This window comes from Rutidosis leptorrhynchoides, chromosome 11 (assembly GCF_046630445.1).
Source record: "Rutidosis leptorrhynchoides isolate AG116_Rl617_1_P2 chromosome 11, CSIRO_AGI_Rlap_v1, whole genome shotgun sequence".
In the NCBI taxonomy this organism is placed as follows: Eukaryota; Viridiplantae; Streptophyta; class Magnoliopsida; order Asterales; family Asteraceae; genus Rutidosis; species Rutidosis leptorrhynchoides.
The window spans coordinates 282345100-282360676 of record NC_092343.1 but is presented as its reverse complement, the minus strand read 5'-3'; positions in this window follow the sequence as shown (position 1 = coordinate 282360676).

Here is a 15577-nt window from a genome sequence, read left to right as displayed (position 1 = left end):
GGATAAGGGCAAAGGTATTCGCTTGGATTAGTGGTTCTCGGGGGTTTTAGCTTTTTGGAAGTTCGACCAAGATTTGGGTAGTTTAACCCCAAATACCATGCTCTAGTGACGTTTGGCAATTAAACTTTTTGTGGTCGAAACTCGTATTTCGTACTTAATGGTATTTTAGGCATATGTGGGCCCCGCAATGTAAAACTCGTTTTATCATTGATTCATGCTTATTTTACTTATACTATTATGTTGTGAAAATCATTTCGTCTAAAAATGATGGGAAGTGTTAGATCTTTTTACGAAAACGGAACAATTTGGACAGCGGGCTGCCAGGCCCTGTGTGCGCCGCGCACAGGTAGGGGTGCGCGCCGCGCACCCAGCCTGGGCAGGCCTGCTTCGAAATTTTTTTTTATTTCGCAGTTTTGGTTGGTTAACGGGTTGGGTCGTTACATATATATATATATATATATATATATATATATATATATATATATATATATATATATATATACATATATATATATATATATATATATATATATATATATATATATATACATATATATATATATATATATACATATATATATATATATATATATATATATATATATATATATATATATATATATATATATATATATATATATATATATATATATATATATATATATATATATATATATATATATATATATATGTGATGACCCGGGAATTTCTGATCAAATTTAAACTTTAATCTTTATATGATTTCGATACGATAAACAAAGTCTATAATGTTGAGTCTCGAAAACTTTGAACTGTGTTCATGTATATATATTTGACCTTTGACCATTCCTGACGATTCACGAACAATTGTTTGTAAATAATTAATGTATATGTAAATGTAAGTATTTGTATATCAATTTGAAATTTATAAAATATAAATTAAGCATTAGAATTAAATATGTAAAATAGAATACCAAATAATTATGTGTAAATTAATCTAAATATAAATATATATGATTTCTATGATTAATTATTATATGTATATTATAATATATATATATATATATATATATATATATATATATATATATATATATATATATATATATATATATATATATATATATATATATATATATATAATTTATAAATATTAAATATTCAATATATGTTGTAAATATGATATGTAATGTCAATATATTAAATGTATTTACAAGTTAAAAATTGTTATAGATATCATTATTACTATTAATATTAATATTAATACTAGTATTATTAATGTCATTAGTATTATTGTTACAATTAAAATTTAAAAGATAATGTTTGCCAAATAAGGATGTTAAATATAAATATTATTAAGTATTATTTTGATATTATTAACATTATTATTAGTGCTACTATTATTATTAGTATTTTATGATATTATCAATATTATTATTTATTAATATATTTATTATTAAATATTATTAATGTTAATTAAAATTGTCAATAAAGTGTGGAGTCATTGTCTAATTTTTCTACCTTTTCTCCTGATTAATGGAGTGTCGAATCTTGTCTCTATTACAAACAAAAATCTGTTACAAATCAAACTCAGATTAATTTTTAATCATTTATTTGTTATCTGCTTTCTATTGTTTTTACACGTTACATAATGGATCGAATAAGCTGTCAATACACTCACTGTATATATAAAATCGATCCATTCAGTTTGCTGAGGAGGTCATTCAACTTTCTATCACAATTATCATTTACAACTGGAAATTCAACTGTTTTTTTTTTAAATACTTGAACACCCTGATACAACCGGTTTAATTCAAAATCCTCGAAGTTGAATCGAATTTCAAAATCTATAAATTCTATTGTGTTAGGAATCATCTATGAAAACTACCTGCAAATTTTGAACTTTCAATTACTTGTATCGAATGAGAATTTCGAAGTCAAAGTAAAGTTTTAAAAGTCAAACGTTTATTGTTTCAATCAAATTATAGTTGCAGAGGTTATTTCAGTTGAAATTAATGAATCATAAAGATCCTATGAAGGAATTAAAACACTTTTCATTTTGTAATCTTTGTCCATACGTGTCTGAATTTCAAAAACCGTGTTGGAGTTGTTCTTCGTGTTCATCTGGTTACTATGGCTATTTAAAAATTAAATTGTTTCAGTTAATGCAATTCAACTTCGAAGAATCATTTCTGTTCCAATGGTAGAACCTAAATCATTTAGTTAATTACTGGTTATAATCGATCTTGGTCTCTGGTCGTTCCTGGGTTTGAGATAAAGAAGATGAATCACTTTTAGAAATACGGGTTAAAATAAATTCTGGGTTGTATGAAGAAAGAAAGAACGTGTAGCCTGGATGGTTGGGGGTTAGTGTCGGGAAGCGAGAGGTCTTGAGTTCGAATCCGGTTTGCGATGTTTTCCTTTTTTTTGGAAGAGGTTATGAGGTAGCCTTTATTTATTTATTTGTTAATACTTATTAATCTTAATTATTATTTATTATTATTGTTAATATTAATATGATTATTATTGTTTTGATTATTATTATGATTATGATTATTATTATTATTATTAGTACCATACTTACAATTATTATTATTACCATATTTATAGGAATTATAATTATTACTATCATTAATATTAGTATTAATATTTAGTATAGGTATTATTATTATTAAGTAATATAAATATAAATTATTATTATTACTATCAATGTTAATTATTCTTATTATCATTAATATTATAAAACTTATTATCATCACTAAAAATTTTATAGAGTTCATCATTAAAATTATCAGTAATATCCATATTATTATTACTAAGAGTATTATAATTCTGACAATAAAAGTTTAAAGATATTATTATTATTAAGAATCATAAATGTATAGATTTAAAAACTACGAATAAAAATTATGATTTACGTGAATTACTAATTATTAATATCATTACTAAATTATTCATTGTATCAAAAACTACTAATATAATCATTATGAGATTTGTAATCAAAAACTACCTTCAATATTATTATTAACAAAATTATTAGCTTTAATATTTTTATTAGTAACTTTAAGTATTATCATTAATATCATTTTTTTACCATTACAAATAATATTATGGCATTATTATAATTACTATATTTTAACAAACAAATGATATATATATATATATATATATATATATATATATATATATATATATATATATATATATATATATATATATATATATATATATACTTAATACTTAAGACATAATAAAAATTAATATTTTCGTATACAAAATGAATAAATGAAACATATAAATATTAACCATATAAAAAGGATATAACTAATAAATTTATATGTATATGTGGTCGATTACAACTATGTATATTAATAAATATACAAATGCTATAGGTTCGTGAATCCGAGGCCTCCCCTGCATTGTTCAATGTCGTCATATGTATTTTTACTACAAAATACAGTACGGTGAGTTTCATTTGCTCCCTTTTTACTCTTTACATTTTTGGGCTGAGAATACATGCAAATGCTTTATTAACTGTTTTATAATAATTATATGTGTGAGTTTCATTTGCCCTTTTTACTCATTACATTTTTGGGACTGAGAATGCATGCGTTGCTTTTATAAATGTTTTACGAAATAGACACAAGTAATCGAAACTACATTCTATGGTTGGATTATCAAATCGAATATCACCCTATATAGTCTGGTATTCTAAGAATTTGGGAAGAGAAACCCTAATTGACGCGAACTCTAAAGATAGATCTATCGGGCCCAACAAGCCCCATCCAAAGTACCGGATGCTTTAGTACTTCGAAATTTATATCATGTCCGAAGGAGGATCCCGGAATGATGGGGATATTCTTATATACATATTGTGAATGTCGGTTATCAGGTGTTCAATCCATATGAATGATATTTTTGTCTCTATGCATGGGACGTATGTTTATGAGAAATGGAAATATGAAATCTTGTGGTCTATTAAAATTACGGAATGGTTATTTATGTTAAACTAATGAACTCACCAACCTTTTGGTTGACACTTTAAAGCATGTTTATTCTCAGGTATGAAAGAAATCTTCCGCTGTGTATTTGCTCACTTTAAAGATATTACTTGGAGTCATTCCTGACATATTTCAAAAGACGTTGCATTCGAGTCGTCGAGTTCATCAAGATTATTATTAAGATAATTATAATTAGATATATTATGAAATGGTATGTATATCGTCAATTTTCGATGTAAGGAAGTTTGTCTTTTCAAAACGAATGCAATGTTTGTAAAATGTATCATATAGAGGTCAAGTACCTCGCGATGTAACCAACTATTGTGAATCGTTTGTAATCGATGTGGACTTTGTCCGGATGGATTAGGACGGGTCCTTTCAGTTGGTATCAGAGCGATAGTCTTAGCGAACCAGGTCTGCAATAGTGTGTCTAACTGATAAGTCGTTAGGATGCATTAGTGAGTCTGGATTTCGACCGTGTCTGCATGTCAAAAGTTTTGCTTATCACTTCGTGTCAAAAATCACTTGCTTATCATTCTTAGTCTAGACACGTTTTACTGCATTGATTGCATGATTAGTGTATGGACAAAATTCATATCTTAGCATATCTGCTAATTCATATCTTAGCGTATCTATTATTGTAAACTTTGCCTGACATTTTCTGTAGATTCCTCCGTAACTTATGGGATTTTAGTATTATATATGCATATGTAAATTATGTATTGCAGGGTACTAATCTACATCCTATAATCTATTTTTATCGAAAATCCTTCATCTGATTGTACGGGATGAATCCCTCAACCAGTTCGAGTCCCTCAGATTTCGATAGCTATTCCGATAGTTATTCCGACAGCTATTCCGACGTGGATATTCACCTAAGCTCCGAAAGCGATGTCACCAGAATGAATCAATCGATCAGCCATTCCCAATTCATCTGATGCATTCGTAGTCTACTTAATCAATGGAGACGTGAAGAAGGTGATCCCTTACACCAACCGAATTCACCTCTTGACAATGAACCTGAAGCGTTTACTGGCGGACCTATCCGAAACACCATTTTCAGCCTCATTTCCAGGGTAGCTCGTCACGATTATATTCTATCTAAAATTCTAAACCTTATTCATCTGCTCGTTCCGACCGATAATCATCTTGGAATAATAGGAGAAGTCAACGAACTTCGCACTCGAGTAATCAATCTAGAGAATATGGTACAAAATGTACCAGCTTCAGCAACATCACCGGCACCAACAGTACCATCAGTAACAGTACCAGTACCATCAACAATCCATGCCTCAACATCTCATTATGTACCTCGAGTATAATCATCGTTCTACGTATCGTTCTACATCGATTATCTCCGTTCTTCATGACGATTAAGTAATCTCTAAATGTTTTAGAGATTATGTATTCTAGTTCTAATGGTAAACCAAATGAGTTTAATATCATATTAACTCATTAAATCCATGATTATATCTTAAGAAAATATATATGTATATATATTTTCATAAAGATTGTAATTAAAAATTCTTTTGTACAAACTGTTAATGATGAAAATATTTTAACGGGTAGGTAATACCCGAGGAATATTTAAATTTCACATTAATAAGTTACATTGTACGTTCTTCGAATCTGTTTCAACAGTCATATAATATCCTACTTACATCCACCGATATACGTATCCGTTCACCAAAGAATAACTATTTTCATTCAAATTCAAATTTCATATTAGGATTTTGACATATCAGAATCCAACAAGTGGCATAATGAAGAAAAAATGGACACAATAAAAATTGATTAGAAACACACTAATTATCAATATGAAATTTTGTTAAGAATCCACGCTAACAAAAATCCTAGCTAACTGTTCCTAGCTAACTGTTAATTCCGTATTACATTTTATTTATTGCAATTTAATTATCGCAATTTATTTTATCGCAATTTAATTCTCGCAATTTTATTTATCGTTATTTAATTTCTGTTATTTATTTTACGCACTTTAAATATCGGGACACGTATTCAAGGTTTTGACATATCATATCGACGCATCTATATATATTATTTGGAATCACCATAGACACTCTATATGCAGTAATGACCGAGTTCTCTATACAGGGTTGAGGTTGATTCTACAATAATATATATAGTTTGAGTTGTGATCGAGTCTGAGACGTATACGGGTCACGACACGTATTAATTAATTCGAATATTATATATTAAACTATATATATGAATTATTGGACTGTCAACTGTGGACTATCGACTGTGGACTAATAACATTAAACAATTAAAATAAATTAAAATATTGATTATAACATATGAAACTAAACAAGCCTTCAAGTTTGCCACTTGATTTCACCTTAAACCTCATTTGTATCTTGACGATTACAATCTGCGTTCAAACCTTTCATGATTCTTGAAAACATCTCAATCGATAGGATGAATCCACCGCACTTCATCTACGGAAGAAAAGATTGATGCATATAGTTATGCACCTGAGAAACTCTCGGCAACTGAGTAAAATTTTAACACGTAGCCGCGTCAGATCCTTTGACATTTATTAGCAAAAAAAAAAAAAATTAACTTTGCGATCTCTTTTCAAACTAGCAAATTTTGTCACAACTTCAGCAAATCAACTTCGACTTTTCGTTCGAAACAACCTTATTATCACCTTGATTTATATGTATGTTCTTTTATTGTTACCGGGGAACCTTTCATATTTTACCATATTACCAGCACACGTGCCAGCAACCTCGTTGCTTGTTGGTTTAAATCCTTCCGACAAATCACTATATTTATGAATTGAAGTCTCGTCATGCACTCATCCGCATCTTGTAACGAGAACTGCCATAACAATTACCAGGAATCAGCAATCAGTACTTTGAAAACTCACAGCATATCTACATCAACAGTTATATGTATGACATTTATCTCTTAGAATTATGATCTCTCATTCTGAAATTCTGAAAAGCACTCAGTCACAAATCAATATTTTGAATGTTGAAAAAGCTGAATGAAGCAGCAGAAACCATAGACAACCGTAAACAACCTTAATCATCGAAAGTTTGATGATAAAGAATAGTATGTTAGAAAAGCTCAGAAAAGTTGGAACTGGAAAACGGATTGAGCTAACCACAAAGGGAACCAAGGACAAATACAAGGACCATACCATATATTCATAGAATCTAGGTAATTCTGGATCCAATGAAACCTTCAACGAATATCTTGCTCCGAAGTCATGTTAAAATCTTGCAGAAAATCTTTCTCCATCAACCATCGAACTTAGAAATTCCAAAATATCATCATCAATATCTTTGATATTTCTGAGGAGATTTTCATAAATATTCTCGTCAGAAATTATATACCTCTTCGTTCTTCCTGTGTATCATTATATTGGAAAAATTCAAGAGAAAATTTAGTACCGAAAAGCAGATTATGCGAAACTATGAAGAAAGCCGTGGACAAATCACAAAGAATAAGTTTGACTTCAAAGAATCTAAATGATTCAATGTCTGCTGAGGTCTTTAGCGAATATCTTGCTCGTTACTCTAAACCCCTACAGACAATAGTTTCTATCATCCTCTGATCTTAGATATTCCGAGATATTATCGTATCTTTCATTATAAATATCCTCCATATTTCTGGAGATATTTTTATAACTATTCTTATCTGAAATCATTAATCTCTCCGTGCTATCAGTATTACATCATATAGAAACTGTTAGTTTCTATATTCTGTAAACTTTCGAGCTTAAAATATGAATGTTATTGAAGTAATGTTGGGAATTGATGCATGAGTTAGTATAATATAATGACACTTCATCAACGTGATTATATTACAGTAAGTCATGCTGAGTTTCTAATGGGACATGATGATTCACAGATCCTAACGTCATCACGTGCATGTTACATAACTCTTTCATTATGCTTAACTTCTGAACATATCGAGAAAGTATTTTCTTGATAGTTCTATTCTCAGTGATTATGATAATTTGATAAATCAAACCGTGCTAATACATTAGTTTTTTTTTTTTAACACGTTGTTTATTCGAAATTCCATACTTACGAATTCTGGACCATTACTCGCTTTACTAGAGGTAGGGAGGATAATAAAAAGGCAAAGAGCTCCAAAATATAAGAGAAAATATAAAGCCCAACAACAACACCAAAATTACAAACCGTGGATATCAGTGCGTATAGCAATATAAAGACACGGGAGGATTATAAATACAATAATCCCTAAAGCATAGTAGAAATAAACGGATTCCTCCAGTGGAAGTTGGAAAAGGAGAATGATTGTTGCGATAATCAGGATAAAGACAAGGATCAGAACTGGATTAAGCATTTCACGATCTTTTGAATTTGAGAATTGAGTATTGAAGTGGTGAAGATTAATGGAACGGAAAAGGTAAAATTTATAGTGAAAATATCAGACAGAGGAATCGAGGCAGATCACCGCATTTAATTATAGAGACCTTAATTTCCTTATTCGCCGAAGAATCAAATCTTTTAGATTTCGAAGATTTTCTTTGAATCCCTTGAATTCCGGAATTCAACCAAGACAATGTCAAAAGCTAAGACGCACTTTATTTTTCTAAATTCAACCATGATTAGTGGAAAGTTATGATGAAACTTGTTTACCTCATTTCACACTTTTGTGATAACTTCACTCATACGCTTCGAGTACTCAAATCGTTTTATCTATGTTAATCAATAATGATAAAATTCTATTTATCAACTCTTATTCGTCATGAAAACATTATTATAGTTAGCCATGACGACCTCGATCAAATTTCGGGACGAAATTTCTTTAACGGGTAGGTACTGTGATGACCCGGGAATTTCTGATCAAATTTAAACTTTAATCTTTATATGATTTCGATACGATAAGCAAAGTCTATAATGTTGAGTCTCGAAAACTTTGAACTGTGTTCATGTATATATATTTGACCTTTGACCATTCCCGACGATTCACGAACAATTGTTTGTAAATAAATAATGTATATGTAAATGTAAGTATTTGTATATCAATTTGAAATTTATAAAATATAAATTAAGCATTAGAATTAAATATGTAAAATAGAATACCAAATAATTATGTGTAAATTAATCTAAATATAAATATATATGATTTCTATGATTAATTATTATATGTATATTATAATATATATATATATATATATAATTTATAAATATTAAATATTCAATATATGTTGTAAATATGATATGTAATGTCAATATATTAAATGTATTTACAAGTTAAAAATTGTTATAGATATCATTATTACTATTAATATTAATATTAATACTAGTATTATTAATGTCATTAGTATTATTGTTACAATTAAAATTTAAAAGATAATGTTTGCCAAATAAGGATGTTAAATATAAATATTATTATTTGAATAACTAACACTACAATTATTATTATGATTAATTATTATTATTACTTTTATCATTTTTTTTGTGTATTATTAATATACTTATTATTATTATTATTATTATTAATATTATTATTAACATTATCATTAACAATTATTATGATCATTTTTTTTTTACTCTTATCATAGTATGTATCATTATTAAGTATTATTTTGATATTATTAACATTATTAGTGCTACTATTATTATTAGTATTTTATGATATTATCAATATTATTATTTATTAATATATTTATTATTAAATATTATTAATGTTAATTAAAATTGTCAATAAAGTGTGGAGTCATTGTCTAATTTTTCTACCTTTTCTCCTGATTAAAGGAATGTCGAATCTTGTCTCTATTACAAACAAAAATCTGTTACAAATCAAACTCAGATTAATTTTTAATCATTTATTTGTTATCTGCTTTCAATTGTTTTTACTCGTTACATAATGGATCGAATAAGCTGTCAATACACTCACTGTATATATAAAATCGATCCATTCAGTTTGCTGAGGAGGTCATTCAACTTTCTATCACAATTATCATTTACAACTGGAAATTCAACTATTTTTTTTTTAAATACTTGAACACCCTGATACAACCGGTTTTAATCAAAATCCTCGAAGTTGAATCGAATTTCAAAATCTATAAATTCTATTGTGTTAGGAATCATCTATGAAAACTACCTGCAAATTTTGAACTTTCAATTACTTGTATCGAATGAGAATTTCGAAGTCAAAGTAATGTTTTAAAAGTCAAACGTTTATTGTTTCAATCAAATTAAAGTTACAGAGGTTATTTCAGTTGAAATTAATGAATCATAAAGATCCTATGAAGGAATTAAAACACTTTTAATTTTGTAATCTTTGTCTATACTTGTCTGAATTTCAAAAACCGTGTTGGAGTTGTTCTTCGTGTTCATCTAGTTACTATGGCTATTTAAAAATTAAATTGTTTCAGTTAATGCAATTCAACTTCGAAGAATCGTTTCTGTTCCAATGGTAGAACCTAAATCATTTAGTTAATTACTGGTTATAATCGATCTTGGTCTCTGGTCGTTCCTGGGTTTGAGATAAAGAAGATGAATCACTTTTAGAAATACGGGTTAAAATAAATTCTGTGTTGTATGAAGACAGAAAGAACATGTAGCCTGGATGGTTGGGGGTTAGTGTCGGGAAGCGAGAGGTCTTGAGTTCGAATCCGGTTTGCGATGTTTTCCTTTTTTTTTTTTGGAAGAGGTTATGAGGTAGCCTTTATTTATTTATTTGTTAATACTTATTAATCTTAATTATTATTTATTATTATTGTTAATATTAATATGATTATTATTGTTTTGATTATTATTATGATTATTATTATTATTATTATTAGTACCATACTTACAATTATTATTATTACCATATTTATAGGAATTATAATTATTACTATCATTAATATTAGTATTAATATTTAGTATAGGTATTATTATTATTAAGTAATATAAATATAAATTATTATTATTACTATCAATGTTAATTATTCTTATTATCATTAATATTATAAAACTTATTATCATCACTAAAAATTTTATAGAGTTCATCATTAAAATTATCAGTAATATCCATATTATTATTACTAAGAGTATTATAATTCGGACAATAAAAGTTTAAAGATATTATTATTAAGAATCATAAATGTATAGATTTAAAAACTACGAATAAAAATTATGATTTACGTGAATTACTAATTATTAATATCATTACTAAATTATTCATTGTATCAAAAACTACTAATATAATCATTATGAGATTTGTAATCAAAAACTACCTTCAATATTATTATTAACAAAATTATTAGCTTTAATATTTTTATTAGTAACTTTAAGTATTATCATTAATATCATTTTTTTACCATTACAAATAATATTATGGCATTATTATAATTACTATATTTTAACAAACAAATGATATATATATATATATATATATATATATATATATATATATATATATATATATATATATATATATATATATATATATATATATATATATATATATATACATACTTAATACTTAAGACATAATAAAAATTAATATTTTCGTATACAAAATGAATAAATGAAACATATAAATATTAACCATATAAAAAGGATATAACTAATAAATTTATATGTATATGTGGTCAATTACAACTATGTATATTAATAAATATACAAATGCTATAGGTTCGTGAATCCGAGGCCTACCCTGCATTGTTCAATGTCGTCATATGTATTTTTACTACAAAATACAGTACGGTGAGTTTCATTTGCTTCCTTTTTACTCTTTACATTTTTGGGCTGAGAATACATGCAAATGCTTTATTAACTGTTTTATAATAATTATATGTGTGAGTTTCATTTGCCCTTTTTACTCATTACATTTTTGGGACTGAGAATGCATGCGTTGCTTTTATAAATGTTTTACGAAATAGACACAAGTAATCGAAACTATATTCTATGGTTGGATTATCAAATCGAATATCACCCTATATAGTCTGGTAATCTAAGAATTTGGGAACAGAAACCCTAATTGACGCGAACTCTAAAGATAGATCTATCGGGCCCAACAAGCCCCATCCAAAGTACCGGATGCTTTAGTACTTCGAAATTTATATCATGTCCGAAGGAGGATCCCGGAATGATGGGGATATTCTTATATACATATTGTGAATGTCGGTTACCAGGTGTTCAATCCATATGAATGATATTTTTGTCTCTATGCATGGGACGTATGTTTATGAGAAATGGAAATATGAAATCTTGTGGTCTATTAAAATTATGGAATGGTTATTTATGTTAAACTAATGAACTCACCAACCTTTTGGTTGACACTTTAAAGCATGTTTATTCTCAGGTATGAAAGAAATCTTCCGCTGTGTATTTGCTCACTTTAAAGATATTACTTGGAGTCATTCCTGACATATTTCAAAAGACGTTGCATTCGAGTCGTCGAGTTCATCAAGATTATTATTAAGATAATTATAATTAGATATATTATGAAATGGTATGCATATCATCAATTTTCGATGTAAGGAAGTTTGTCTTTTCAAAACGAATACAATGTTTGTAAAATGTATCATATATAGGTCAAGTACCTCGCGATGTAACCAACTATTGTGAATCGTTTGTAATCGATGTGGACTTTGTCTGGATGGATTAGGACGGGTTCTTTCAATATATATATATATATATATATATATATATATATATATATATATATATATATATATATATAATCTGTGTATATATATTTATAATTACTAATATTTATATAGTTTTATTAATATATTTGGTTAGTATTATATTAAAAATACTTAATTGGTTATATATGAATTTTATATAAAAATGCTAATATAATTAATACATACTTATATGTAATTTTACTAAGAGTATATTTTTATATACAAAATGTTTATTTGGTAACATAATATCAATAATAGTAATAAAAGTTGTATTTGCTTATAATGATAATAATACAACTACTCATGATAATAATAAAAATAATAATGATATTCTTACTAAAAATGCTTCTTTTAATAATACTATAGTTGTTAAAATAATAATAATGATACTATTAGTAAAAATGATAATAAAAGTATTAATATAGTTGTAAATATAATAATTTTTAATATTAACAATACTAATAATGATAATAATAATGTTATTAATAATAATAATACTTATAATAATAGTATTAATGATAATAAAGATAATAATACTTAATACTTAATAAATGATACATAATACTTGTGTTAGTAATAATAATAAGGATAGTAGTAATTATAACTATAATACTTGTAATGATAACAATAATTAATACTATCAATAACAATAATAATAATAATAACAATAATAATAATGATTGATAATAATAATAATAATAATAATAATAATAATAATAATAATAATAATAATAATAATAATAATAATAATAATAATAATAATAATAATAATAATAATAATAATAATAATAATAATAATAATAATAGAATTAATAATAGAAACTACCTTAGAGACTCCTCTAAAAAAAATGCTCAAAGTGGGACTCGAACCCTCGACCACTTGCTCATCCAACAAACACCCAAACCAACTGAACCATTCCATTCTTCTATTATTATTCGTATTTTAAATATATCTAATATGTATATTCTGTTCTCATTTCCTTCCTCTAAAACACCGGACATCCAATCTTTATTAAATTGATTAACCGATCATTAAGCCCAATTCAATAATCCGTTGCAAACCCACGGCCCAACAGAAGATAATAGCTTCCGACCCAACTGCAAACCCACGACCCAACAGAATTTAAAAGCTCTTAAAAAGAAAATAAAAACCGGCCAGCGACGGGATTAGAACCTACGACCTCCCTCTAACCATAACAACACCTTAACCATCTGTGCTGCTATTACTTTTCTGTTTTTTTTATACACAGCTTAAAATATAAAAGTGATATATTTCGGTTTCCTTTTTCTTCTTACCTTAAAACCCCATTTTCTGTTTCTATTCTTCTTTCAAATGAAACCCAGAATTATGCTTCTTCTTTAATACTTCATCATCATCTTTTATCGTGCATCTTTATCATACCCACATCATCATCATCTTATTATCATCATCATACTCGACATCGTATCTTCATAATCATCATACCATCATCGAATCATCATACATCACGTATTCATCATCATCTTATCTATCTCGTTGTAACGGTGACTGCAGGGTTCATGGGTAGGTTTAAACTAATGAGGAAATGGATATTAAGGAGGTAGAAAGTAATCTCTGATGGTGGGGTGATTTTGATTTTGGTTACAATATTAAAACAAACAAAAAATTTAGATAGTAGTGAACAAACAAACGGATGCTGCAACTTTCATTATTCACCTTATCCATGAAACATTTATCATTGTTGAACATCATCATTACTCATCGACATCTGTATCGCTTGCTACTGTCTAGAGAACAGGAAAAGTAACGCAGCAGTAGCTGCATTCGGATAAACAACAAAAAAAAATATAAAAATGTTGCAGCAGTGAAACAGTAGCATAAACGAGTAGCAGGTGGGTTTAAATCGAACAGATTAACAGGAAGCAGTAGCAGTAGCAGGTTGAATTGATGATGGTGGTTAAATGGTAGCGGGTGTTGTTTGTTGGAGGTTTTCCATGGTGATGATCAAATGATAGAAGGTGGCGGTGGTGAGATGATGGTTGATCATTGGTGACGGCGGCAGTGGTAATTGTAGAAGGTGGTGTATGAGTGAGCTAGATGATCTAGCTAGGTGGTTCATAGTGGAGTAGGCGATGGTGGTTATGGTTCATAGATGAGATGATGTTTTCAAATATCTTCCTCTGCTATCTATTTGTATACGTTATATATTTATATATATAGTAATTAATATATTATTATGTAGTACTCTGTAATTGATAATATCTTCAATCAACAATAGTAAATTATAATCAACAATAGTATTATTTAATAATAAACTATATCCACATGTGGGATGAAAAAGAAATGAAACGGAACCAATAGTAATCAGCCGAATGAATTGGATTTTTCTACCGACAGTTTTCACGGACTGTGTAATCGTGCACTATTTGAAATTGGTGGCGGATAAAAGTCTTCGGAAAAATCCTAAAATTTTAATTTAAGTATCTTTATTTATTTAGGTCATTATGGTATATAGTTTGGTCATTAACTATTGAATAAAAGTTACATTAATCATTCACTCCCAACCCCCAAGCAAAATATAAAAAGTTTTAAAATTTGACAAACAACATCTAAATATGTTATTAATAAGCCTAAATTTTATAAAACTCATTTTCGAATCACCGTCTATTTTAAAATTACATAAGTTTAAATTTAACTTGCTTAATAGCAATCGAAACATCAATCGAGTATTACAATCATTTAATATTTATTTTCAACATACATTATTTATATATATAGATATATTTTAAATAATAATTATTATAATATCCTATTTTTATTTTATTAAATTTTTAATAACAACAACATATAATACATCAAATTATATTTCAAATTATAATTGATATATACATACACACATATCTATTTACAATTAATTGTTCGTGAATCGTCGAGAGCAGTTGAAGGTCAATTGAATATATGAACATCGTTTCAAAATTTTATAGACTCATC